The sequence below is a fragment of the Styela clava genome, chromosome 6 (genome assembly GCF_964204865.1).
Source record: "Styela clava chromosome 6, kaStyClav1.hap1.2, whole genome shotgun sequence".
NCBI lineage: Eukaryota > Metazoa > Chordata > Ascidiacea > Stolidobranchia > Styelidae > Styela > Styela clava.
The window spans coordinates 1,278,330-1,304,888 of record NC_135255.1 but is presented as its reverse complement, the minus strand read 5'-3'; the positions used below and the strand labels follow the sequence as shown (position 1 = coordinate 1,304,888).

The 26,559-nt window shown below is 34.7% G+C and overlaps 2 long non-coding RNA genes across 3 annotated transcripts in view; one reads left to right on the top strand and one right to left on the bottom strand.

The window, feature by feature from the left end:
- Positions 1–26,559, bottom strand: part of LOC144424297 (uncharacterized) — a 180,167-nt gene that overhangs the window by 50,659 nt on the left and 102,949 nt on the right. The window lies entirely within an intron of this gene.
- The window catches only part of LOC120330772 (uncharacterized), a 188,918-nt gene that overhangs the window by 157,217 nt on the left and 5,142 nt on the right, over positions 1–26,559 (top strand). Inside the window, exons 1-5 of one of the 2 annotated variants that reach the window (XR_013476604.1) lie at positions 8,030–8,132; positions 8,817–8,878; positions 9,698–9,799; positions 25,114–25,152; positions 25,920–26,038. This is a non-coding gene — a long non-coding RNA (uncharacterized LOC120330772). Of the gene's footprint in view, positions 1–8,029; positions 8,133–8,816; positions 8,879–9,697; positions 9,800–25,113; positions 25,153–25,919; positions 26,039–26,559 lie in introns of those variants that run through there. The other variant, XR_013476603.1, reaches the window with a different exon arrangement.

Sequence of the window (26,559 nt, the reverse complement as noted above, 5' to 3'; positions counted from 1 at the left end):
GATACCGATACTATGTAAATATTACTTAATTAGGTGTGCTGTGTAGGGCAGACGGGTTAAAACAATGGTCTTTGAGCGTTGTTCATAGTACACATTATTTCAGATCGAAAAATGATATATCACATAATATGAAATTAATGTTTGGTGTTTGCTTCAACTGATTAAGATACACTGTACAGTAACGCTAGTAATCTTGGTGTTTAATTAGAAAACCCATAAGCCGGGATGTCCAATTTGAATTTAATGTTAATATCGCGACCTTCGAATATCGTTATTCGTGTTTAAGAGAATATCGAATATCACCCACACATTCTAGAGCCGCCGTCCTACGTTCAAATTAAAAGCATTTTTCAAATATTTTATTTCGTGGCTAATCGTAATCGTCGACGCAATAAGTCAAAGCCAACATGAAAGAATATCAATCAGCACCGACCAAAAGAAGGCCTACCTATAACCGTCGAGGATGTTTTTTTACTTTACTATTTTATATTATTATACAATTGCTATCATATATTTGAGACAGTCTAGGACTCTAGGCCCTCTAGGACTAGGCGGTCATGTCAATATATCTATAAAGAAATTGTGTTGTTAAACAAAAATTAATATCTGCGTAGAGGGATAATTGTGTCGGAATTTAGTTTATCGATGTCGTCGGACTAAATGACACTCGTACTTGACGACAAACAGTCAGAATTTATACCCGTGCCAAAAGTCCATGTGCCGTTAATAAGGACCCCAATTCCACTGTATGATTTAAAACTGGGCGCCTAATTGCTTTTTGTTGTGTGCCGTGTTGATATATTTCTTCATAATTACTATGTAATATTAAAAATGTCAATATAAAAATTTGACAGCGAAAATAGCTAAAAATACGTGAATCATATTCTCTCGCGGGGGTAGGGACATGTATGGCTCATAGCTCACGATCTCTCCAGACAAAAAATAAATTAAAAAGTAGTATTCCAACTTATCTTTTAAAACATTCTGGACCATATCAAAAAGGTAAATATATCGGAAATATCGGCCTTAATCTAACCGATACCGATACATGGCCGATACCGAAAAAATGGCCGATATTGCCGATACCGATACCCGATACCGATACATCGGTACATCTCTAGTTTCAAGCCGATTCGACGAACCACGGATGTATGCGTTTCCCATATGAAGAAGTCATCACGTTCGCCTAACACGCGAAAGATTATTGTTAAGTCTCCCAAGAGTATTGTTCATTATAATATGACCCACCGGCGTATGCGTTTCTGTAGTGTAGTAGTCATCAAGTTCGCATTACACGCAAACGGTCCGCATCGTTTTAAAATTAGTATTTATATAGTTAGTGTTGAAGGAATGATTTAAAAATTGGAACTTCCTCTTTCTTTTCAATCTTCTTTTTAAATTTTGATCGGTAGCGAGGGTGTTTATTTTTTGCCCTTGCTTTAGGAAAGATGCGAAATTTTGAAACGAACGATTTCATGGCATTTAAAGTATGCCCCTCACACAGTGTCTGATTTGATTTCAGGTAATATCTGTCACGAAAGAATATAATTTGAAGCGACAATAAACGCGAGATGCGGAAAATACAACGGTAATTCCCGGGAATTAATTTTGAAATAACTGAAAGCTTTATATATCTTTTTTAAAAGAACGCCACCAATGCAACATAATATTACTATGATTAGAACGGTAAACTCTCGTTAAATTTAAAGTTAAATTTAAAGTAAGTAAACTCGCGATATTTTGATCACTTTTGGGTTTTCTCCGACTTGCGGCCCGAGAGACCTTCTCAGAAGTTGTTGCGGTCCTTCAACCTAGCAACCTTGAACCACACTGAGGTAGATTACTGGGTACCGGTAAAATTTCAAACTACAGTTGTGACATATATCGTTTGGTATTTTGATTCACGTTGAGACTGGAGGTAGGAATTTTTATTGTCACACTCCATCAGGATTAGAGCTCAACCGATATATCGGCCCGTTATTGGGTATTTGCCGATATATCATATCGGCAGTAAACGGCCGATATTTATATCGGCTATATATAACAGTTAAAAAACCGAAAAATGTTCTTAAACGTCGTTTTATTTACTGTTGGTTGTGATTATTTTTGATCGATAATAACTTATGTGGTTTATTGTTTTTTATAATTAAATTACACATAAGGGGTCACCAAAGTCTTCAGTGCTCAGGGCACTAAAGGGGAATATTTCGCCCCTGCACGCACTGTACCTTGTTCCTGACTACCTTCCTGTGTTTCGGCCACTATGTCTGACCCTGACCTGCTTTACATGGTTTACAACTTCCTTTGTGCGTTTCGGCCACAGTGTCTGCGTTCCGCCACTGACCCAGTCTCTTTTCCACCACACTACCTGAACTCTAACTTCCTTCCTGTGTCATAGCCATTCTGTCTGCTTTTGGCCACTAACCCCATCCCTATCACACTAACACCTACCTGGACTTGAACCCATGGACTTAAGCTCAACGGCACCTAGTCGCTACCCCTGCGCTACGGCTACTGACGATGGCACCACCGTCAAAATATCACTTAACAGCTTTTCGTCGAGGCTAATTCGGTAATTAACATGCTGCGTTCGTTCGCGCCGTAGCCTGTATGATGCACGTGGAGAACATCCGACCAAGAGTGTAAAATCTTTCAACATCAAAATATATATATGTTTATTGTATATTATTACTAAAAGTTTGTAAGGAAGGGATAGAAGCAAGCAATGTTTTTGATTTTTTTTTTATCGGTGAAGCATAACCCCAATGGAACATTTAAGAGGCCCGGGGAATCCAATAGTGCGATTGATTAGTTGTTTGAATGGTAGGCTACATATAGCAAATCTAATACTGGAGACACAAAATGATTTTTATCCAAGTGTCGCAAATTTTATAATTGTGGCAAATCTAATAGGATTACGAGTTGGGTTGCGCGAGACTAACTCACTACACTTCCAACATGTTGTTGACTAGGTCGAGTATATCATGTATTTTTATAGTCTTTCTTGGCAGTTTAGTGTGATGGCCTGTAACTTTGCTCAGAGATCGGTCTCCTTTATTTCTGAGTGAGTGCGCGTGAGGTTACCAAGTTAGACTTTTTCAGCTCATCCTCCCATTAGACACTGAGTGTACATATGGATTGCTACAAGTCAGTGTATTAAATACAGGGGCGTGCCAAACTATCCTGCTGCCCGGGGCGAGTTTCGGATAATGCTGCCCCATATACGCCCTCGTATGTATATATATCTAACTTCAAAAATATTTTTTGGAATGAACAATTTATAGATGTTGTTATGCATGAGAATAAATGTAAACGTTTGTTTTATAAATCATCAACCTAAAAAACAAACTCATATTTACATGATCGACATATTTATTAGCAAAAACATGTTCATTCGCTTCAAATGTCAGAACAACATGCTGATCAAAGATAAACTTGACAGTCCCTGATTTGACATCGAAGACATTAAATATGTTTTTATCTGTTTCAACTTTGACAAAGATCGTTCGCAACTAGCAATTGAATAGACAATTATGAATAATAAAGAATAATGAACAATGTATGGAAATAATTCCAGTCGAGTCCAATAAACGAAGCAATAAAATCTTCAACATTTTTTGAAAAATATCTGTTTCCATGTCGAAAAAGCGACGCATCAGTAGACATTTTAGCAGCCACACAGACAGATTTTCTTGCATAATTGTAAACATTACCTTTTCACCTTTTTGTGTGCTATATTTGTCAGTTTTTGGTTATGTTTCGGAAATATCAGTGCGGATCAAATAATTAATGATTATTCTGTCTACTTATAGTGTAATTGCTGCTAATCAAAAACTGGACTGGAAATAGCTATAAAAAACTAGGCTAAACTTTTTTACTGATACTTTCAAATATCAGGTTTACATATTTTGAATTAAAATAATCGTTTGAAACATATAAACCAGTTTAAGGCACTAACTCGCGAAACCACACTGAAAACGAGCACCAAAAATGTTGCAATCGTGGAATATGGGAAGAGTTTTTCTGGGCTCAATAGTCGGGGAAACATCCATTGTTGACTAATTGAATAAAAACACGTCGAGAAAAACATGTGTACACGCAAACTAAAACTCCGTTCTGCTGCCCTTATACGTGCTGCCCGGGGCGACTGCCCCCTTCGTCCCCCTCTAGGCACGCCACTGAATTTAAATATGCATTATCCAACTGGGGATCCAGAGTCTAGACTTTAGACCAGTGTTTCCCAACCCGAGTCCGCGGTCTCAAATGAGTCCGCAGAGCGTTTGAGTGAGCCCGCAACGAGCCAGAAACTCACTGCGGGCCGCAAACGTTTTTGCGAAACTTTACTATCAGCCAAGTTACGATTTACGTATAATTTACAAGAAACATAAAAAGCAAGTTTATTCACATAATATTAATCGAATCAATAATTACGTGTTATTGAGTAGAGCTGGTCATGTATATTCGACTATTAGAATAGCGATTTACTATTCGAAAATTTGGTAACAGCTGACGCGACAGGTCGCTCAATCAAACGATCGGATTTCACAACTCACATGCGGATTTCCGACGAAAATACGAGTCTGCACACGCTTCGATACCTGAGGGGTGTTTCTCGCAAGCTAGAACAACGAGGAATAATTTCTTTTTCTGATATGTGTCAATGTTGGCAACCCAAATTTTCTGAATTGAATACCGGCAATACTGAAAATAAAACGGAGAACACCATATGTTTTGTTTTATGATTTTCCGCGACCGATTAAAAACTCTTTTTTTAGACATTGCGAATCGCAAAATTTCGGGTGCTACCGTAGTAAACGTACCAGGGCACTTTCCTTCAGGATTTTTTGCTTTACTGCCTCCACATTGGTACGTACAGTGCCGCAGCGTCGCAAGTGTTGTACGAACATCTCAGATTTGTCGAATTCAGAATTCACAAAAATACGAATCAAAACAAAATTTATCGTCATCAATGTCAATTTACCACGCATTTTTGTGTCCATGGATTATCATGATATTTTCTGAGTAGTATGGCTTTTATTTCGTCAACACAACCGCAGATCATAATTAAGTTAATAATAAAGCAAGGCGGTGAATATGCATTTTTGATTTACTAATATATATACTTTAAATATATTTTTAATAAGTACTAAATCAAGTTGTACTTTTTGGAAATTTATAGCAGATAGTAGGATTTTTCTAACGACAATAACAAATTCGCAAGATCGCAAAAAATATGTATCCAAACTAAATATAATCGGGCAATATATTCTCCCATTATTATGTTCGCAGACTGCCGTGCCATTTTTAAGAAGTAATGCTTTCATCTTGTCGTAAGTCGACGCAACGTTGAGTTACCATGAACACAATTAAATTAAAATAGAAAGACATTTTAAATACTTGTCGTTGTCATGGATTGACCATTGTGCGACAGAAAAGGCCATCATACACTAAAAAATTCGGCTCTTTTAACGAACGCGTAATTGTGGCGAATTTCCGATTTTGAAATTTGTTAAAATTCTGTTGTGTTTGATTTTATTGCTTCTTCACACAGAGTACGGTTGCAATAAACGCACCTTGAGTCCGCAAATGTTTTCGCCGGTGAGAAAATAGTCCGCGACCAAAAAAGGTTGGGAAACGCTGCTCTAGACCTTAGTTGCGCTTATATGAAGATCCTAACCTAAACTAAAACCATGAAGGCACAAGTAAGCTTTCCTTACTGCTCCAACTTAGAATGGGCCGGGATCGCTTCGCTTGTGTTCTTCCGTAGCTTGGTAAGTTGGGAGAGAGCCTTCAAATAATCAATGAAATTGTGCATGAAATAACAAAATTCAACAATCGATGTTATGGTTGACACGCGTCATACAACTGAGCCAAGTTTGGCCATTTTTTTCAACCAGGAAAAGCTAGGCTAGCCCTACTCGTGACCACAGTTATGAATTTAAGACGTTGAGCCCTAGTTTTGTGAAACTGATGACTTTGTGTAAATGTTTAATCTATGGCTGCAAAAATGATATACCATGAGATTTTTTCCGCCAGTAGTGGGAAGGCCTACAAAAAATACATCTCTCTCATATGACGTTCGTTTATGGCTAAATTGTACGTCATGTCAATCACGCCATCGTGGAGTTGTTGCCCAACTAACGACCGTTGAAAATCGCGTCACCGTCGGCCTAAAGCTGACTAACTTTTTGCGGGTGGTGGCATTTTCGTTAACCGTCGGCCTAGCTTTTTGATTGTCAAGTTCAATATCAAGTTTACAGCTTCCTCCACCTCTGCCTGGTTTCACTTTAAAATGCGGAAAAAATTACTCATGTCTGCTAAACTCGATTCAGCAGATAAATGATAATAGATAGAGCAGATAAATAAAAATACTTCATTGTTACGTAACATTAAAGGCAAATACTACGCAATAAAAAGTAAACGACATAGAAAGGTAAAATGAATTTATTGATTCATATATATACCCAGCATTTAATTAAAAAAATTAAATAAAAATATCCAATCATATTTTAGGTATGTTTAACACATTTCTGTTAGTTTTTGCGGCGCATTTGGCATCTGGCTGCATTACATCATTTTTTTTTATCAATTTCATTTTTGGTGTTCCGCGAGGCGACATAAAAAGTGCAAGTGTTCCGTGGCGAAAAAAGTTTGGGAAACGCTGGCTTAGGAAGCCGCCAGCAATCCTCTGGTACTAAATTATCCCCTACAGTATTTGAACCTGCGAATCCAAGCGGGGTAAGAAATCAAGCGTATTCCAAAGGCTTAGCACGATGCGCCACTCGACGCGAACGTAGTCAGCTGTGGTGCACTGGCTGACATAGATACTAAATACATTAAAATACGTGTATACCCTTACCCTGGATCAGGGTTGGGCAAATTCTCTAGTCGGCGGGCCAGATGTGAGAAAATGAAGTCCTCGGTGGGAAGGATTATTACAAAAAATACTTCGGTATCCAATCTTTGTCAAATGCTCGACGCCCTCTGTCAACTTTACGTTTCTTGGGATATTCCATGGTTAATAAAGTGCTTCATACGGACATAGGGTCTCCGCGATCTAGTCGTTTACTCAAAATGGCATTAATAACATTTAAGAAGCAGCAAATACATCCGAGTTATTAAATATAGTAATTTCAATTCACTCATTAATATTGATCGGTAAGTAACAATTTGTGTTTGTTACGTTCTTATTGTGGGCTACGTCAATTTCAGTCCACCTCTTCACGAGCTCCATAACACCAAATATTTGAATGGTCTCGAATAGATGATCTATATACTATCAGTTGTTGTCGTCGGTATGCACTTGTCTTGAGCAGTTAAATATTTACTTCACATAGAACCGTGAATAATGCTTTCGCTGATGTTATGTCTCCGCCGTTTGGTTTGGGCGAAGAAATTACTGTACAGTAGGCATCGAAACAACGTCACATTACGTCACACATTGATATAACGCTAAACTTGTATACCACGTTATTCTTTCATTGAGTTGTGGGAGGGTTATATTTTTGGTGGCATTCACGTGCGCGTTTACTCTACAAATATAAACAGTCAAATATAATGGAATTGCTGGATTCTTTGTATTAAGCTCCCGTCACTGATGCAAAAATATGTGATCTGAGATAAACACCGTGTCACGTTTTAAAATAAAAAATAAGTAATTATGCAGTTAGGGTTTTGGGTTAGGAACGATTTGAAAATTTGAATTTCCGACTGAATCTGCATCCCTCGCCCTAACTGAATAATTACTATTTCTATTTAATTCCAGCGTTGGCGGGGTGTTGTTTTGGGGGTGGGGCTTGGTAAAAAAGATACTGAGAATATTACTGTGAACTAGGTATTGAAGCAAATCCCAACCGCCATTTGCATTCTGCATCTTTGAGATCACGCGCCAATAGCGTGATCGACTCGTAACGACAACCTGGAGTAATTAAAGTAATCAGTTAAAAACATTTGATTACAAACAACAGTTAGCTTTTTTCGTCAACTATTTTTGCGCGGGAAGCCACAAGCGACATCGCTTTTGGTCAGTCACAAATGTACGTGGTAAGATGAGGTTTGATTTTGTGTAGGATGGTAGGATGTATGGATAAGCTGACTGTGGGTTATGACAGTGAGTTCGAAACAATATTCAGGTGAGCTAAATGTTCTTTATACCTATTGTTTTCATTGCTATTATATTGCTTTCATTTTACTATTGTATAAGTGGTAAATTAGAGGTTTTCGGGCCTATACGAATCGGAATTATTAACCGAATACAGAAGTCTAGATTAATGGATGATTCTCTTTTGTATTGAACTCACTAACAGCGGGTTCCATCGTTTCCTCACAAAAAGGCCAAACTTAAAAGCTATATGGCAATACATAAACTTGTCATAAAGAGAAACTTAAACGTGATACACTGATCTACGTAAGTACGTAAGCTGCATTCAACATGGTACGCTTCACATGAATGTAATGCGTCAATTTCAAAACTTTTGCAAATGTAGCGCAAAATCCATGGTTTAATTGAGATTCACCGTAGCCTTTTTACTCTGATATATTATTGTGTATAGATTGGATCTTTGTACAAAGACCCTACCAACGTTCAAAATAAGAGAATTAGGAATTATCAAGTTTAAGTTAGGAATGCAGATTGCGCTGGAAATTCAAATTTTCAAATCATTCCTTACCCCAAATGGATAATTACTAATATGTCATTTTAAAACGTGACGGGAGCTTTGTGCAAAAGATCCGATAGATTCAGTCCCACTGTCCATTGAATATGCTAGCTACAGTTCTGCGACAGTTTATTTATCAACATCTTAACTTTTTTTCAGGTGCAGAAATATTAAAGGTTAAAGATGCAAAGACACGAAGTACCGAACGAGGAATGTTACAAGTAAATATTATTTGAACATTTTATTTGACTTTCGACGCCTATTGATTCCTGTATACCACTGTTTTTGTTTAAAATGCTAAACAATTCGATGCGAGCGCACCGCGTCTCGTCGCCGTTTTCTCTCGAAATTGTAAGATTTAGATTTTGCACAAGTTTTAATGATTGTATTTCGAACCAGTCTCAAAAAAGTAATATAAATATAATACCTTGTATCAAATTGGTGTACTCTTTGCGACCCCTAAAATGCGTTGCGCGCTTCCCTGCTAGATAGCGATCCCCAGTTTGCGATCCCTACCGTGAACAATGTGATAATGCTACAAGTTACTGATCAGAGGTAATTAGTCATATACTCCATAAAACAGTTATAAAACTACATTGGGTGTTTTATTGTTATTTTAATATTTGCAAATTGTGCAGTTTGAAAACTACACCTGATATGTTATAAAGTATATATTTGAAATTTAATGGCAATCGCTGAATAAATTTTATTCGTCTAAATTTATAAGTTTTGGATTTTAAGAAATTAAATGTCGAAATTTACCCGTTACGTATCTTATTAAAACTTACCTATATTTTGGAAAAAAATATTCAGAAAGGAGTCTTACTTTAAGAATACAAAATGAGGTACAATATGTTACACTAACATATCATTTTAACTAACTATCATTTTAACATAAGCATAGCTTTGCAGTGTCTCTGTCAAATAACATTTGTGTAAATTAACTACCTGAAAATGCCATAGTGGGCTCAACGAAATTTAGTTTAATTCAAATTTAGAATTGGCTTACACAAAATCACGACACTTATATTGATTTTCAGCGTTTTAAAACAGGACAATTTATCATTGCACCAAAAGAAATTCGTCAAGTGCCAGGTTTTCATCACTGAGTGAGATGGAGGCCTATCAAGTCTGAAGAGCAAGTATGTAACCTAATCATTTGAAATCTTTCAATTCACATGTCTATAAATAAATGATATATTGTATTTATTGAGGAAAATCTACCGACAAATTATTACTTTTAATATATTGAGTATATATAAGCTTAGTTTTGTTTCGTCTGTCAAATGAAATTTATTACAAATTACAACCTCAAAATTTTATAATAACATGATTCGCACAACTACCGTTTTATTCTGGCTATTGAGTCGGCCCAGTGAATAAGGCGGGGGTCATTTTTTAGAAATAAAATTAGGCTTTTTTCGTTCCCACCCAATAGTCGAGACACATTATTGCATTACATTATATATGTAGTATATTATATATGTAGTATATAGTATAATGGCCGTTTCTGTCGCACAATATTCAGTCCATGACAACGACAAGAATTTAAAAATTTTTCTTTCTAATTCAATTTAATTGCGTTCATGGTAACTCGCGGTAGCGTCGACTTACGACAAGATGAAAGCATTACATTTTTTAAAATGCCACGGCAATCTGCGAACATAATAGTGTGAGAATATATTGCCCGATTATATTTAGTTTTGATACATATTTTTTGCGATCTTGCGAATTTGTTATCGCCGTTAGAAAAATATTACTTTCTTCTATAAAGTTCCAGAAAGTACAACTTGATTTAGTACTTATTAAAAAGATATTTAAACTTTATTAGTAAATCAAAAATACATACTCATCGCCTTGCTTTACTATTAAGTTAATTGTGATGATTTTAATCATAAAATCATAAAACAATCATAAAACAAAACTTATGGTGTTATCCGTTTTATTTTTAGTATTTTGTATTGCCGCTTTTCAATTTAGAAAATTTGGGTTGCCACCATTGGCACCTACCAGAAAAAAAAAAATTATTTTTCGTTGTTCGAACTCGCGAACTCTATTGAAGCGTGTGTTTTCGTCGGAAATCCGTAAGTGAGTTGTAAAATCTAATCGTTTGATTAAGCGACGCGTCACCTGTTACCAAATTTTCGAATAGAAAATTGCTATTCTAATAGTTGAATATTGAAGTATATGCCCAGTCCTACTCATTAACCAGTAATTATTGACTCGAATAATGTTATGTGAATGAACTTCCCTTTTATGTTTTATGTAAATTCTAAGCAGCATTCTAATTCTAAGTAGCAGATTGAAAGCAGCATTTCCCATGGGACTCGTGGGACACGAAAACCATATGATTTTCGGGAAAATGATGGTAATAAATTTCATTATGGATTCCGTGCCCATATATTTGAGCATAACCTCCTTGTTAGTTATAAAGAGCAAAACATATACATCGTTAACAATATACTTCGTGAAGGGGCTGACACATGTATAATAGGTATGAATATAAAATTAACAAAGTCCGTAAATGTTGTTGTTTCGCATGTCTCTTCATACATGTTTATTAGACGCTCAGCCTAAATTTAACATTTTTTATTGAATTTTATTCTAATGGGAATCCCATGGGATGGGATGGGACAAGGATAATTGCTATGGGATGGAATGGGAATGGGACAGAAAAACATGATCTATGGACAGGCCTGCTTTTTTCCATATTTATTAGCATGTGTGGCATAGTCATAGAATGTTATTTATTTTGTTAAATGCAATTTGAAACTGATTTGTTTTTTCCAATCGTGTGAATTACTTGTATATCTATCAATAAATATTATCTGTAATTTTTTTGGGAAACCTGCAGACAAAGCAATATTTTTATTATATTGAGTATAATAAAGCTCAGCTTTGGTTTGTCGGTCAAAAGAAATTTTCTATGGAAAATCACCTAAATACTTTTAACATCATGATTCGCACAACTGTCGTTTTTTCTGGCTAATAAGCGAATAAGACAAGAATAAATTTTAGCAATCGTGTTTTTGTTATATTACCGCACAATATTCGGGTTAAAAATTGCATTACTTTGTTCCAAATTTTGTCAGATTTTTGTCATTCCTGAGAAGGAACCTTTTCCCTTGTGTTTGCAGTAATGATGTTAGTTTAGGCACCAATGCGCGCTCATAATTTTATATGGCAAAGTCTTTTAGAACCGGACCTGTGTTCATTTCTTCGTCGGCATGAAACTTAATATTCTATCTCGAAAAACTGTAATTTAGCATTAAAAAGGTATCAGCAATTATTCGCTGGGGCAATGGTTTGCAAACGGCGGGGCGCGCCTTGCAAAATGAGCCTAGACAATTCTTGAGGGGGCAAGCACCTAATTAAATCTATTTTTTGTTTGTTGGACTTAATCGTGCATTTTTTGGATATTTACATTTCATCCTCGTATTTACAAGGTATTTTTGAATGAAACATACTATTTGTTATATTTGTAGCTTATTGCTAGCTAGTTATTTTTGAGGTGTGGCGAGTATTCTCATAACAAGAGTTATATTGTAATCACCAAAATTCCTAAAAATATTTTTATAGCTATACTATACTTATGAAATGTTTTTTTTTTCTTGAGATATAAGTACCAGTACTTCTTTATTGATTTACCCTTGAACCCTTCCACGAAAACGTCTGGCTAACTGCTAGAACAGCATTGTATCAATAATAATATAGAGGGGAAATCATTAATTCTAAAACATGGCAACTCATTTCTATGTATAATGAATTAAATTGAGTACACACTGAGTTTTGCGGATACGAGAATGTTTATATATCGTGTGTCATTTCTATACGTATATTGCTTCCTTCATTGATAGCATAGTCATTATTATCCTGCGTAGAATTTATTGATTTAATTTTATGAGCCAATCTGGCTATTCTCATATATGTAATTTGAAATTATCATGGTCTATGACCATGGTAGTAACCAGTCAACCGTGCCATTCGTGTTCCAAGCCAGAATTACATTAGCTTTTCGATAACGATGTTATATAAGTACGTCCAACCGAGTGTATCAATGTGAATTATATACCATTCGGCACTGGTTCACCACGCCATGCAAGCCTCAAACTAAATTATCGTTTCCAGTGGCGATACTGTAATGCAGACATTGCAGTGGTCTCAAATTTCTTCGTATTGTGACGACCTCCAAAAAATATGCTCAAGTTACGACTCCCCGTGAAAACCGCCTTAATACCTTTCAATAAAGGACCTTTTTTGTAATGAGTTCTCAAAGTCGTTGAGATTGCATTTAATGGGATGGGAATACTTGCGTCTTTTTACAATTGTCACTGAACCTTGGTAAGAATTGTGAGAGCCGCACGCATTCCCCTCTCAACATTTACTCGAGATCGATATTTTGTGTGTATTATGCCCAGCATGGTCGAAAAACCTGCTTCACATGAATACGAAGTCCCAAAAGAGATCAGAGTGCACAACGCATTTTTTACCAAGGAAGGATAATCCTTATTGAAGGAAATCCAATAACTCATTACATTTCCAGAATTCAAATTTCTTTTTAAAACATTCCGTTCAAAATCGGCGAAGAAAAGCAGCAATATATTGTTGAAGCAAGATTTTGGCCAGTGAAACATGTTATCTAATAAGCCCAAACGGCATTTAGTATCATCGCATCCCCAGTTGCAACAAAAACTACGAAGCTTTACTACTTGAACGATCTAATTCTAAAGTCAATGTAGCCTACGTCATACTTGTATTTTTAGATTTCTCGTATAGTATCGTTTCCACGCTTGTAATATTACTTTTTCTATGCGGCCAAAAGAAATCCGCAAAAAAAGAAATAAATGTTTGCGATGCCCGAGCAAAATTGATAATACGCCCACTTCGACAACCACTGCTGTAACGTATCAATATAGCCGTAAATTCTATTGGTAATAGTCCGTTCATGTTCATAATTGTCTGCATTAGAAATGTATTTCCTATTGCTATATCGTTGATTGCTGGTGCTAATATGTTAGGTTATTATGTGTATACATCTATATATATGATAAAATAGAATAAATACACGGGTTTTACGGATACAAGCATGTCTATATTTCTTATGTTTTATTTATACAGGTATTACGTTATTGATAAAAAGGTCCTTATTATTCTATGTAGAATTTACTTGTTCAATCTTATGAGCAAAACTTGTTTTTACCACAAAATAGTATCATACTTTAGCCAATAAAGTACACGTTTTGACGTTGTACCCTCCCACAGCCGGTAAGCCCATATGGGCTTTTCAACGCTAGTAAGGCTAGCGCATGGTAACCTGCTGTTACTATCGCTCATAGCTGTTATTGACGTAATGCCCTGGTATGAGAGAAGCGATAAAACCTTCCAGCCGTGACGCAAAGTACGAATCGTATAAATAGTGTGGATTTCAAAATTGCCTGTCAGAGGTCTGAAAATGTCGACTCAGCTCAGACAGGAAATACTCCTTTATAACGACTTATTATTGTTTTAGCATGTATTTTCAGTCATAATAACTATCCCTGACCATCCCTGGCGCTGTGTTGTTTTGATAAATATGATTTTGACTGCTCCATAGTTGGCAGAGGTATGGAGATTTTTTGTATGTAAAAAAAACGTAAAATTAATGGTAATTTTAACGCGTAAATGTGCGTATGGGATTGTTTACGTCGTTCTACGCGCATTTCCGTCGAAAAAATTTAATTTTTTTGCATTGGGGGTGGTCTGTGCAGTAATAATAAGAGCTGTGACGTCATCAAAATCGGTAATTGGACCTTGAACTTGATAATACTGTAAATACAATTGTGAATTTCAAAGTAATAACCATTTATGCTATAATAGTCGTTTTGGTATTGTTATGTTGGGAAAAACTTGACGAAAACGTTGAAGAAAAAATCAATTAATTAGGAATTAATTAATAACCCTCTACTGTACACAGAATATCTCAAAGTTAAAATTTTTTTTAAAAATTTTTGAAATTTTTTTGCAAAAATTTTTTTTCGATGAGTGTGTTTTAAAGATATATTGCTGAATAGAACTCTAGCCGACGCTTTTAAAAAGCCATGAGTTAAGATTTAGGGCTTAATGGTTGACAAAAAAATAAGTTTAAAAATACCCATAAAATGGTCAGGGATTTGAGCTGTCCGAAGGTTAATGTTGTAGTTATACACGGAGAACAAACGATGAAGACATGACGACACGACATCGATCCAGACGACTTGACTCCTAATACAAGACCTTTTCAATACCTCTTCTTCAATACCCTTTTTTTAAATATCCAATTGAAACCTTGTATACGTATGCGCGTATGGTGATATCGATTCCATTAGGGTTATCGATTCGGGTTGAAATACTAATTAGCATCTGGTGTCATCGATCCAATTATATTTTTGGTTGGCATCTGTTGTATAATTACAACGGGCCCTTTATCGATCTAATATATGAATTTGGAGAATTTCGAAATAAGCAATTTTCAGTCTTTTTATAAATTTTACTTGAAATAACGAATTTATCCCTAAATATATCTACGCCCTTTAGATTGGAAATCAGGGTTTGAGGCATATTTGTCACCTAACATACGTAAATTAAAAAAAAACACATTGAAAATGACAAAAAAACACAATTGAAAGATATACATAATGAAAATTCAAAAATATGGGACGAGAAGATTTAATAATGAGAGGGATGTAGGATGACAGTAAGAGTATAGATTAGAAAAGAAAAGGCGATTTATTGTTTTATTAAATTTGATTTCGACAGATAAAACTGATCTCTCAATCCTACATACTTCGTCACACTGAATTACTGATAGCTCATGTGTTTGAATAAATAGCGCTTTGTAAGGTCGCTTGTTGCGATATGTTGATAATGCCAGCTTCGGGCTTTGAAAAAAAAAATAGCGCTTTTTTTGTTAAAAAAAATTGTCATATACTCGTGTTTAACGAATATATTGATGAGCTCATTTATGCACCGTTCTTATGACGATGTTATAAACGCTTAAAAGAGTGACTCGTTTGAATCATCTTTTAACAATAGTTCAGTGTTAATAAAAATCTATCTAATCGAAATAGTTTGCATCCGTCAATGTTAATTATTATAAATCACAAGAATTTTGAAATTGAATATTCACCTCCATCGCATAATCAATTGGCCATAAGATTAGTTGCAATTTGAGTAAATACCCAAAGTCTGTTTTCAAGAAATTCATAGAAATTACGATCCGAATTAATATTGCCAAAAAAAGCTAAAGAAGGACTATACATTGAGAAAGGAAGTAGTACGATAAATGTCCCAGTTAGGAGAAAAATCTTATGTATATATACCAAAGTAAAACAAATTGATGAATAATATTTTCATTCGATTGTCTTGCTCGATCATTTTTCGCTGTGATCTTCATGAAATCTAAAAGCATGCGCTTCCTTCGTACGTTTATAAAAGATTATCGTTCGTTGTATTATACCATCAGTTTAATTTAGCCTGATACAATTTTTCACCTTGTATTTTTTAATTCAAAATAAAACTCATTGTGTGGACTTTATCCGTCGTCTGATTCTTTTCCGATTCCGTACCTTTGTTCTCTCGTGCGGTGATTCCCTTTATTGCTGTACCATCTTTACTGTTGTTGATATTTTTCTTCTTCGATATGCGCTGTTTTTGTTTGTTGGGTCACCTTTATCGATTTCGACTCCACATCTGAAGGTTTGCTATTCTTTGTTCGGGATCACCATTTTAGCCAATTAAAACACATTGAACGTTGTTATAACGAATTTATCCCTAAAATACTATAAAAAAGAATCCGACTAAGCCCAGAAATGTAACTGTAAATATCATGTTCTATATCAGTGGTTCCCAAAGTTTTCAGTCGCAGTAATATATACAGTAAAATATACAAATTCATCGCCTCCCCGTTTACAAAAACATTTGAGGTCAGAAACAAATATAATACAGAACAAATAAACAAGATAAATCATAGTTTATAGTGTTTTTAATGAAATGTATTAGCTTAGTGATCTTCCAGAGAGTTTTTTTTTTTCAATTTTCGACGACATTTTCGTCAGCCACAATCTCAAATCACCCTGTTTACTAATCGAATGGCGATTTCTTTGTTTTGATAGCACTTGTTTTGTTACAAACTCCTTCTCCACCATAAAAGAGGTCGTAAATGAAAGAATCCAGGTTTCTGGCTTCTGCCTTCTACCTTTTTGTGCATGGTTTGTAAAATTATGAGAGATTTTCATTAAAAAGATGCATCCTTATAAAAATCACGCAGTGATGCATCTTTCGAATATAACATATGAATTTTATTTTCTCCTTTCATTGCATCTCAAGGAACATTGTAAAGGAGCATTTACATATTTTCTGCTGTATTGAACCCCTGCACAGTGGACTCAGCATCAACTTTTTTGCGTGTTATCATTCGTCTAAATATATTTAAATTGTAGGCTCGTTAAACGATAAACTGTTTTATACCACCTGGTAGTAAACAGGTAATAACCATGTCATTCATGTTCCAATCCAGAATCGCAATAAATTTTCAATACTGGTAATATTGGAGTGAGTCTATTTAAGTACATTAATATAACCGTGGATCTTACTGCCTTCGGTGCTGATTACCCATGTATTTCGTGTCCCAAACTGAAATTTTCAATAGGGATGATATATAAATTAGGCCAAATGCACCAATGTAGACGTAAATCCCCTACGTCCGACTTATACTTCTCTTGGTAGTCCCAGTAACCAATAACCATACGTTTCATGTTCCTACGTTCCCTTGGTAGTCCCAGTATCCAATAACCATACGTTTCATGTTGATATGTGTTCGAAGTTGGCAATCCTTGTTACTCCCAGTAACCATACAATTCATGTTGAAAAGTGTTCGAAGCTGGCAATCTTTGCTAGTTCAAGTAACCATACGATTCATATTGATAAGTGTTCAAAGCTGACAATCCTTGGTAGTCCTAGAAACCACGCGCTTCATATTGATAAGTGTTCGAAGCTGGCAATCCTTGGTAATCCAAGTAACCATACGATTCCTATTGATAAGTGTTCAAAGCTGGCAATTCTTGTTAGTCTAAGTAACCATACGGTTCATATTGATAAGTGTTAGAAGCAGATAATCCTTGGTAGTCACTGTAATCATATGGTAACTCGCGGTTGCGTCGACTTACGACAAGATGAAAGCATTACATTTTTTAAAATGCCACGGCAATCTGCGAACATAATAGTGTGAGAATATATTGCCCGATTATATTTAGTTTTGATACATATTTTTTGCGATCTTGCGAATTTGTTATCGCCGTTAAAAAATATTACTTTCTTCTATAAAGTTCCAGAAAGTACAACTTGATTTAGTACTTATTAAAAAGATATTTAAACTTTATTAGTAAATCAAAAATACATACTCATCGCCTTGCTTTACTATTAAGTTAATTGTGATGATTTTAATCATAAAATCATAAAACAATCATAAAACAAAACTTATGGTGTTATCCGTTTTATTTTTAGTATTTTGTATTGCCGCTTTTCAATTTAGAAAATTTGGGTTGCCACCATTGGCACCTACCAGAAAAAAAAAATTTATTTTTCGTTGTTCGAACTCGCGAACTCTATTGAAGCGTGTGTTTTCGTCGGAAATCCGTAAGTGAGTTGTAAAATCTAATCGTTTGATTAAGCGACGCGTCACCTGTTACCAAATTTTCGAATAGAAAATTGCTATTCTAATAGTTGAATATTGAAGTATATGCCCAGTCCTACTCATTAACCAGTAATTATTGACTCGAATAATGTTATGTGAATGAACTTCCCTTTTATGTTTTATGTAAATTCTAAGCAGCATTCTAATTCTAAGTAGCAGATTGAAAGCAGCATTTCCCATGGGACACGTGGGACACGAAAACCATATGATTTTCGGGAAAATGATGGTAATAAATTTCATTATGGATTCCGTGCCCATATATTTGAGCATAACCTCCTTGTTAGTTATAAAGGGCAAAACATATACATCATTAACAATATACTTCGTGAAGGGGCTGACACATGTATAATAGGTATGAATATAAAATTAACAAAGTCCGTAAATATTGTTGTTTTGCATGTCTCTTCATACATGTAGTCCTATTTATTAGACGCTCAGCCTAAATTTAACATTTTTTATTGAATTTTATTCTAATGGGAATCCCATGGGATGGGATGGGACAAGGATAATTGCTATGGGATGGGATGGGAATGGGACAGAAAAACATGATCCATGGACAGGCCTGCTTTTTTCCATATTTATTAGCATGTGTGGCATAGTCATAGAATGTTATTTATTTTGTTAAATGCAATTTGAAACTGATTTGTTTTTTCCAATCGTGTGAATTACTTGTATATCTATCAATAAATATTATTTGTAATTTTTTCGGGAAACCTGCAGACAAAGCAATATTTTTATTATATTGAGTATAAGCTCAGCTTTGGTTTGTCGGTCAAAAGAAATTTTCTATGGAAAATCACCTAAATACTTTTAACATCATGATTCGCACAACTGTCGTTTTTTCTGGCTAATAAGCGAATAAGACAAGAATAAATTTTAGCAATCGTGTTTTTGTTATATTACCGCACAATATTCGGGTTAAAAATTGCATTACTTTGTTCCAAATTTTGTCAGATTTTTGTCATTCCTGAGAAGAAACCTTTTCCCTTGTGTTTGCAGTAATGATGTTAGTTTAGGCACCAATGCGCGCTCATAATTTTATATGGCAAAGTCTTTTAGAACCGGACCTGTGTTCATTTCTTCGACGGCATGAAACTTAATATTCTATCTCGAAAAACTGTAATTTAGCATTAAAAAGTTATCAGCAATTATTCGCTGGGGCAATGGTTTGCAAACGGCGGGGCGCGCCTTGCAAAATGAGCCTAGACAATTCTTGAGGGGGCAACCACCTAATTAAATCTATTTTTTGTTTGTTGGACTTAATCGTGCATTTTTTGGATATTTACATTTCATCCTCGTATTTTCAAAGTATTTTTGAATGAAACATACTATTTGTTATTTGTAGCTTATTGCTAGCTAGTTATTTTTGAGATGTGGCGAGTATTCTCATAACAAGAGTTATATTGTAATCACCAAAATTCCTAAAAATATTTTCATAGCTATACTATACTTATGAAATGTTTTTTTTCTTCTTGAGATATAAGTACCAGTACTTCTTTATTGATTTACCCTTGAACCCTTCCACGAAAACGTCTGGCTAACTACTAGAACAGCATTGTATCAATAATAATATAGAGGGGAAATCATTAATTCTAAAACATGGCAGCTCATTTCTATGTATAATGAATTAAATTGAGTACACACTGAGTTTTGCGGATACGAGAATGTTTATATATCGTGTGTCATTTCTATACGTATATTGCTTCCTTCATTGATAGCATAGTCATTATTATCCTGCGTAGAATTTATTGATTTAATTTTATGAGCCAATCTGGCTAATCTCATATATGTAATTTGAAATTATCATGGTCTATGACCATGGTAGTAACCAGTCAACCGTGCCATTCGTGTTCCAAGCCAGAATTACATTAGCTTTTCGATAACGATGTTATATAAGTACGTCCAACCGAGTGTATCAATGTGAATTATATACCATTCGGCACTGGTTCACCACGCCATGCAAGCCTCAAACTAAAATATCGTTTCCAGTGGCGATACTGTAATGCAGACATTGCAGTGGTCTCAAACTTCTTCGTATTGTGACGACCTCCAAAAAATATGCTCAAGTTACGACTCCCCGTGAAAACCGCCTTAATACCTTTCAATAAAGGACCTTTTTTGTAATGAGTTCTCAAAGTCGTTGAGATTGCATTTAATGGGATGGGAATACTTGCGTCTTTTTACAATTGTCACTGAACCTTGGTAAGAATTGTGAGAGCCGCACGCATTCCCCTCTCAACATTTACTCGAGATCGATATTTTGTGTGTATTATGCCCAGCATGGTCGAAAAACCTGCTTCACATGAATACGAAGTCCCAAAAGAGATCAGAGTGCACAACGCATTTTTTACCAAGGAAGGATAATCCTTATTGAAGGAAATCCAATAACTCATTACATTTCCAGAATTCAAATTTCTTTTTAAAACATTCCGTTCAAAATCGGCGAAGAAAAGCAGCAATATATTGTTGAAGCAAGATTTTGGCCAGTGAAACATGTTATCTAATAAGCCCAAACGGCATTTAGTATCATCGCATCCCCAGTTGCAACAAAAACTACGAAGCTTTACTACTTGAACGATCTAATTCTAAAGTCAATGTAGCCTACGTCATACTTGTATTTTTAGATTTCTCGTATAGTATCGTTTCCACGCTTGTAATATTACTTTTTCTATGCGGCCAAAAGAAATCCGCAAAAAAAGAAATAAATGTTTGCGATGCCCGAGCAAAATTGATAATACGCCCACTTTGACAACCACTGCTGTAACGTATCAATATAGCCGTAAATCCTATTGGTAATAGTCCGTTCATGTTCATAATTGTCTGCATTAGAAATGTATTTCCTATTGCTATATCGTTGATTGCTGGTGCTAATATGTTAGGTTATTATGTGTATACATCTATATATATGATAAAATAGAATAAATACACGGGTTTTACGGATACAAGCATGTCTATATTTCTTATGTTTTATTTATACAGGTATTACGTTATTGATAAAAAGGTCCTTATTATTCTGTGTAGAATTTACTTGTTTAATCTTATGAGCAAAACTTGTTTTTACCACAAAATAGTATCATACTTTAGCCAATAAAGTACACGTTTTGACGTTGTAGATGTAGTTTAATGTTGTAGTTATACACGGAGAACAAACGATGAAGACATGACGACTTGACTCCTAATACAAGACCTTTTCAATACCTCTTCTTCAATACCCTTTTTTTAAATATCCAATTGAAACCTTATATACGTATGCGCATATGGTGATATCGATTCCATTAGGGTTATCGATTCGGGTTGAAATACTAATTAGCATCTGGTGTCATCGATCCAATTATATTTTTGGTTGGCATCTGTTGTATAATTACAACGGGCCCTTTATCGATCTAATATATGAATTTGGAGAATTTCGAAATAAGCAATTTTCAGTCTTTTTATAAATTTTACTTGAAATAACGAATTTATCCCTAAATATATCTACGCCCTTTAGATTGAAAATCAGGGTTTGAGGCATATTTGTCACCTAACATACGTAAATTAAAAAAAAAAAACATTGAAAATGACAAAAAAACACAATTGAAAGATATACATAATGAAATTCAAAAATATGGGACGAGAAGATTTAATAATGAGAGGGATGTAGGATGACAGTAAGAGTATAGAATAGAAAAGAAAAGGCGATTTATTGTTTTATTAAATTTGATTTCGACAGATAAAACTGATCTTTCAATCCTATATACTTCGTCACACTGAATTACTGATAGCTCATGTGTTTGAATAAATAGCGCTTTGTAAGTTCGCTTGTTGCGATATGTTGATAATGCCAGCTTCGGGCTTTGAAAAAAAAAAAATAGCGCTTTTTTTGTTAAAAAAATTGTCATATACTCGTGTTTAACGAATATATTGATGAGCTCATTTATGCGCCGTTCTTATGACGATGTTATAAACGCTTAAAAGAGTGACTCGTTTGAATCATCATTTAACAATAGTTCAGTGTTAATGAAATCTATCTAATCGAAATAGTTTGCATCCGTCAATGTTAATTATTATAAATCACAAGAATTTTGAAATTGAATATTCACCTCCATTGCATAATCAATTGGCCATAAGATTAGTTGCAATTTGAGTAAATACCCAAAGTCTGTTTTCAAGAAATTCATAGAAATTACGATCCGAATTAATATTGCCAAAAAAAGCTAAGGAAGGACTATACATTGAGAAAGGAAGTAGTACGATAAATGTCCCAGTTAGGAGAAAAATCTTATGTATATATACCAAAGTAAAACAAATTGATGAATAATATTTTCATTCGATTGTCTTGCTCGATCATTTTTCGCTGTGATCTTCATGAAATCTAAAAGCATGCGCTTCCTTCGTACGTTTATAAAAGATTATCGTTCGTTGTATTATACCATCAGTTTAATTTAGCCTGATACAATTTTTCACTTTGTATTTTTTAATTCAAAATAAAACTCATTGTGTGGACTTTATCCGTCGTCTGATTCTTTTCCGATTCCGTACCTTTGTTCTCTCGTGCGGTGATTCCCTTTATTGCTGTACCATCTTTACTGTTGTTGGTATTTTTCTTCTTCGATATGCGCCGTTTTTGTTTGTTGGGTCACCTTTATCGATTTCGACTCCACATCTGAAGGTTTGCTTTTCCTTGTTCGGGATCTCCATTTTAGCCAATTAAAACACATTGAACGTTGTTATAACGAATTTATCCCTAAAATACTATAAAAAAGAATCCGACTAAGCTCAGAAATGTAACTGTAAATTATCATGTTCTATATCAGTGGTTCCCAAAGTTTTCAGTCGCAGTAATATATACAGTAAAATATAGAAATTCATCGCCTTCCTGTTTACAAAAACATTTGAGGTCAGAAACAAATATAATACAGAACAAATAAACAAGATAAATCATAGTTTATAGGGTTCTTAATGAAATGTATTAGCTTAGTGATCTTCCAGAAAGTTTTTTATTTTTTTCAATTTTCGACGACATTTTCGTCAGCCACAATCTCAAATCACCCTGTTTACTAATCGAATGGCGATTTCTTTGTTTTGATAGCACTTGTTTTGTTACAAACTCCTTCTCCACCATAAAAGAGGTCGTAAATGAAAGAATCCAGGTTTCTGGCTTCTGCCTTCTACTTTTTTTTGCATGGTTTGTAAAATTATGAGAGATTTTCATTAAAAAGATGCATCTTTATAAAAATCACGCATTGATGCATCTTTCGAATATAACATATGGATTTTATTTTCTCATTTCATTGCATCTCAAGAAACATTGTAAAGGAGCATTTACATATTTTCTGCTGTATTGAACCCCTGCACAGTGGACTCAGCATCAACTTTTTTGCGTGTTATCATTCGTCTAAATATATTTAAATTGTAGGCTCGTTAAACGATAAACTGTTTTATACCACCTGGTAGTAAACAGGTAATAACCATGTCATTCATGTTCCAATCCAGAATCGCAATAAATTTTCAATACTGGTAATATTGGAGTGAGTCTAATTAAGTACATTAATATAACCGTGGATCTTACTGCCTTCGGTGCTGATTACCCATGTATTTCGTGTCCCAAACTGAAATTTTCAATAGGGATGATATATAAATTAGGCCAAATGCACCAATGTAGACGTAAATCCCCTCCGTCCGACTTATACTTCTCTTGGTAGTCCCAGTAACCAATAACCATACATTTCATGTTCCTACGTTCCCTTGGTAGTCCCAGTATCCAATAACCATACGTTTCATGTTGATATGTGTTCGAAGTTGGCAATCCTTGTTACTCCCAGTAACCATACAATTCATGTTGAAAAGTGTTCGAAGCTGGCAATCTTTGCTAGTTCAAGTAACCATACGATTCATATTGATAAGTGTTCAAAGCTGACAATCCTTGGTAGTCCTAGAAACCACGCGCTTCATATTGATAAGTGTTCGAAGCTGGTAATCCAAGTAACCATACGATTCCTATTGATAAGTGTTCAAAGCTGGCAATTCTTGTTAGTCTAAGTAACCATACGGATCATATTGATAAGTGTTAGAAGCAGATAATCCTTGGTAGTCACTGTAATCATATGTTTCATGTCATTCATATCCTATATTCATGTGTGTATGTATCTATGTATGACGCTGTATTAATGCGAATATTACGACTCTAAAATTGTTTATCATGAGGCTAACATGTCTAACGTCGTTACAAGCATAGTCCTTATCATTCTATATACCATATACCCTTATTTATTAAACTTGAAACCCGTTTTCACCACAAATGGCAAGTCACGCGAAGTACCATACTATGCAAGAGAATCTGACAGAGGGTATTAATGTAGTTATTAACCCCCTTGTCTGTTGATAACCTTATTGATATTTTGTTGAGCTTTGGAAGTTGAATTGTATTACAAATAACGATAACATATAAGTGTATTTATATTTAATATAACCTTAAATCTCACTCATTGGTCCTGGTTTAACCATATGGTTCATGTCCTAACATTAAATTCCCTATAATTTACTATAGCCGTAAATAACTTATGACCAGTATAGACCTTCATTGGTAGTGTTCCTAGAACCCATGCCTTCATGTCCATAAGTTTTCAAATCTAGAAATATATTCTCTATTTCTTCATAGTTTATTTCGAGTATTAATAAGTTATGTTATTATAATGAATGTATAATATCTACAATCCCTGTGGCTAATGTAACTTATTGAAAATTATTTGTTGAAATATATATTTTTAGTTGTTGGGAAGAAAAAGAAGAGAGGACCTGAATATTAAGGTAAATATAACACACAATGCCTGTGGTACACAAACATTTTAAGCCGCCCAAGTTTGGAATTTCTCAAGTCTCGCGCTAACTAGTTAACAATGTGCTACAAAAACACAGATAGTTAAGACGGAAGTTTTCGTCAAGAAGCACGTTGCAAATACGTGGATGAAACGTAAATAATGAAATAAATTAGGAAAATAAGGCGGACAAGATTTTAGGCTTTTTGTAAGTTTCATCAATCAGCTTTACGTCCCCTTAAAATGTTTACCTTCCCTCGTGAGGCGCGCCCCACCGTTTGAAAACCACTGAACTAGTAAATAATTGACTGGTGGTCAATATTTATATGATGAAATACAATATAATGCACTGACAGATCATTCAAATTAAGTACAAATTGTAATTTTCGTGGAAATCAGCAAATAATTTTAGAATAAACGAAAAATTAATAATTTATTTTTTTTAACTTCTAGTATAAGCTTAGCTTCTCTGTGTCCCTGCTAAATACAATTGCAAAGATTAATAATGACATAGTTCGAACAACTATATCTCTTCTGTGTATTTCTGTCAAATAGCATTTTTTGTGATTTAAATAACTTGATAGTGTCTTAGGTCAACGAAATTTAGTTTCACCTAAAAGTTAGATAGACTCGGTGTACACATGATCATGACATTTAATTGATTTTTTTTATGTATTTTTATTATAAGCTTACATTTGCTTCACCTCTGCCAAACAGCATTTTTTGTGATTCATAATAAAATTATATTTTTATTTTCAGTTTTCTAAAACACTGCCTGAAAGAGTCATTGCATCAAACGGAATCGACATTGGTATACTAATAGTCGGTGCATCACGGAGTGAGACGGAAGCTTATATAGTATAAAGATTAAAGAGCAAGTATGTAATCTTATAAATCTTTCAATTAATATTTTGTCAGGTATAAACTGATATATCATGTTAAATCCCGCTAGTCAGGAAGAGCTGCAAATATTTGAATTATCCTCACAAGATGTCCAAAATATTTCGCCCAATTTTATTGATATAATTTCGTAAAGTCATGTAATGCAATGGTTTCCACACGCTAGTTCACGGGCAGGTGTTCAGTTTTTAGCCGGTATGCTATAAATTTTGCTGCTTTGATAATTTCGTATACCTAATTTCCGAAAAGAAGCGGGTTATGTTTCCTTTTGGGCGTTCTGCTATCGATGGCAAGTATGTATGTCCCAGTCGCCAGCAATGGGGTTATAATACTGGCAATGAGGCATTTGCGGTTGCATTCATACAATTGGTCGGGCCTCATTTTATAGTATTTATTATATCCATATTTTATGGGTTTGTTTCATCGCCATAGCGTTTTGTTAGTTTTTTGATAGTCTAGAACAGTAGTTTTAACCAGGGTTAAATCGAGTTTTTAGTGT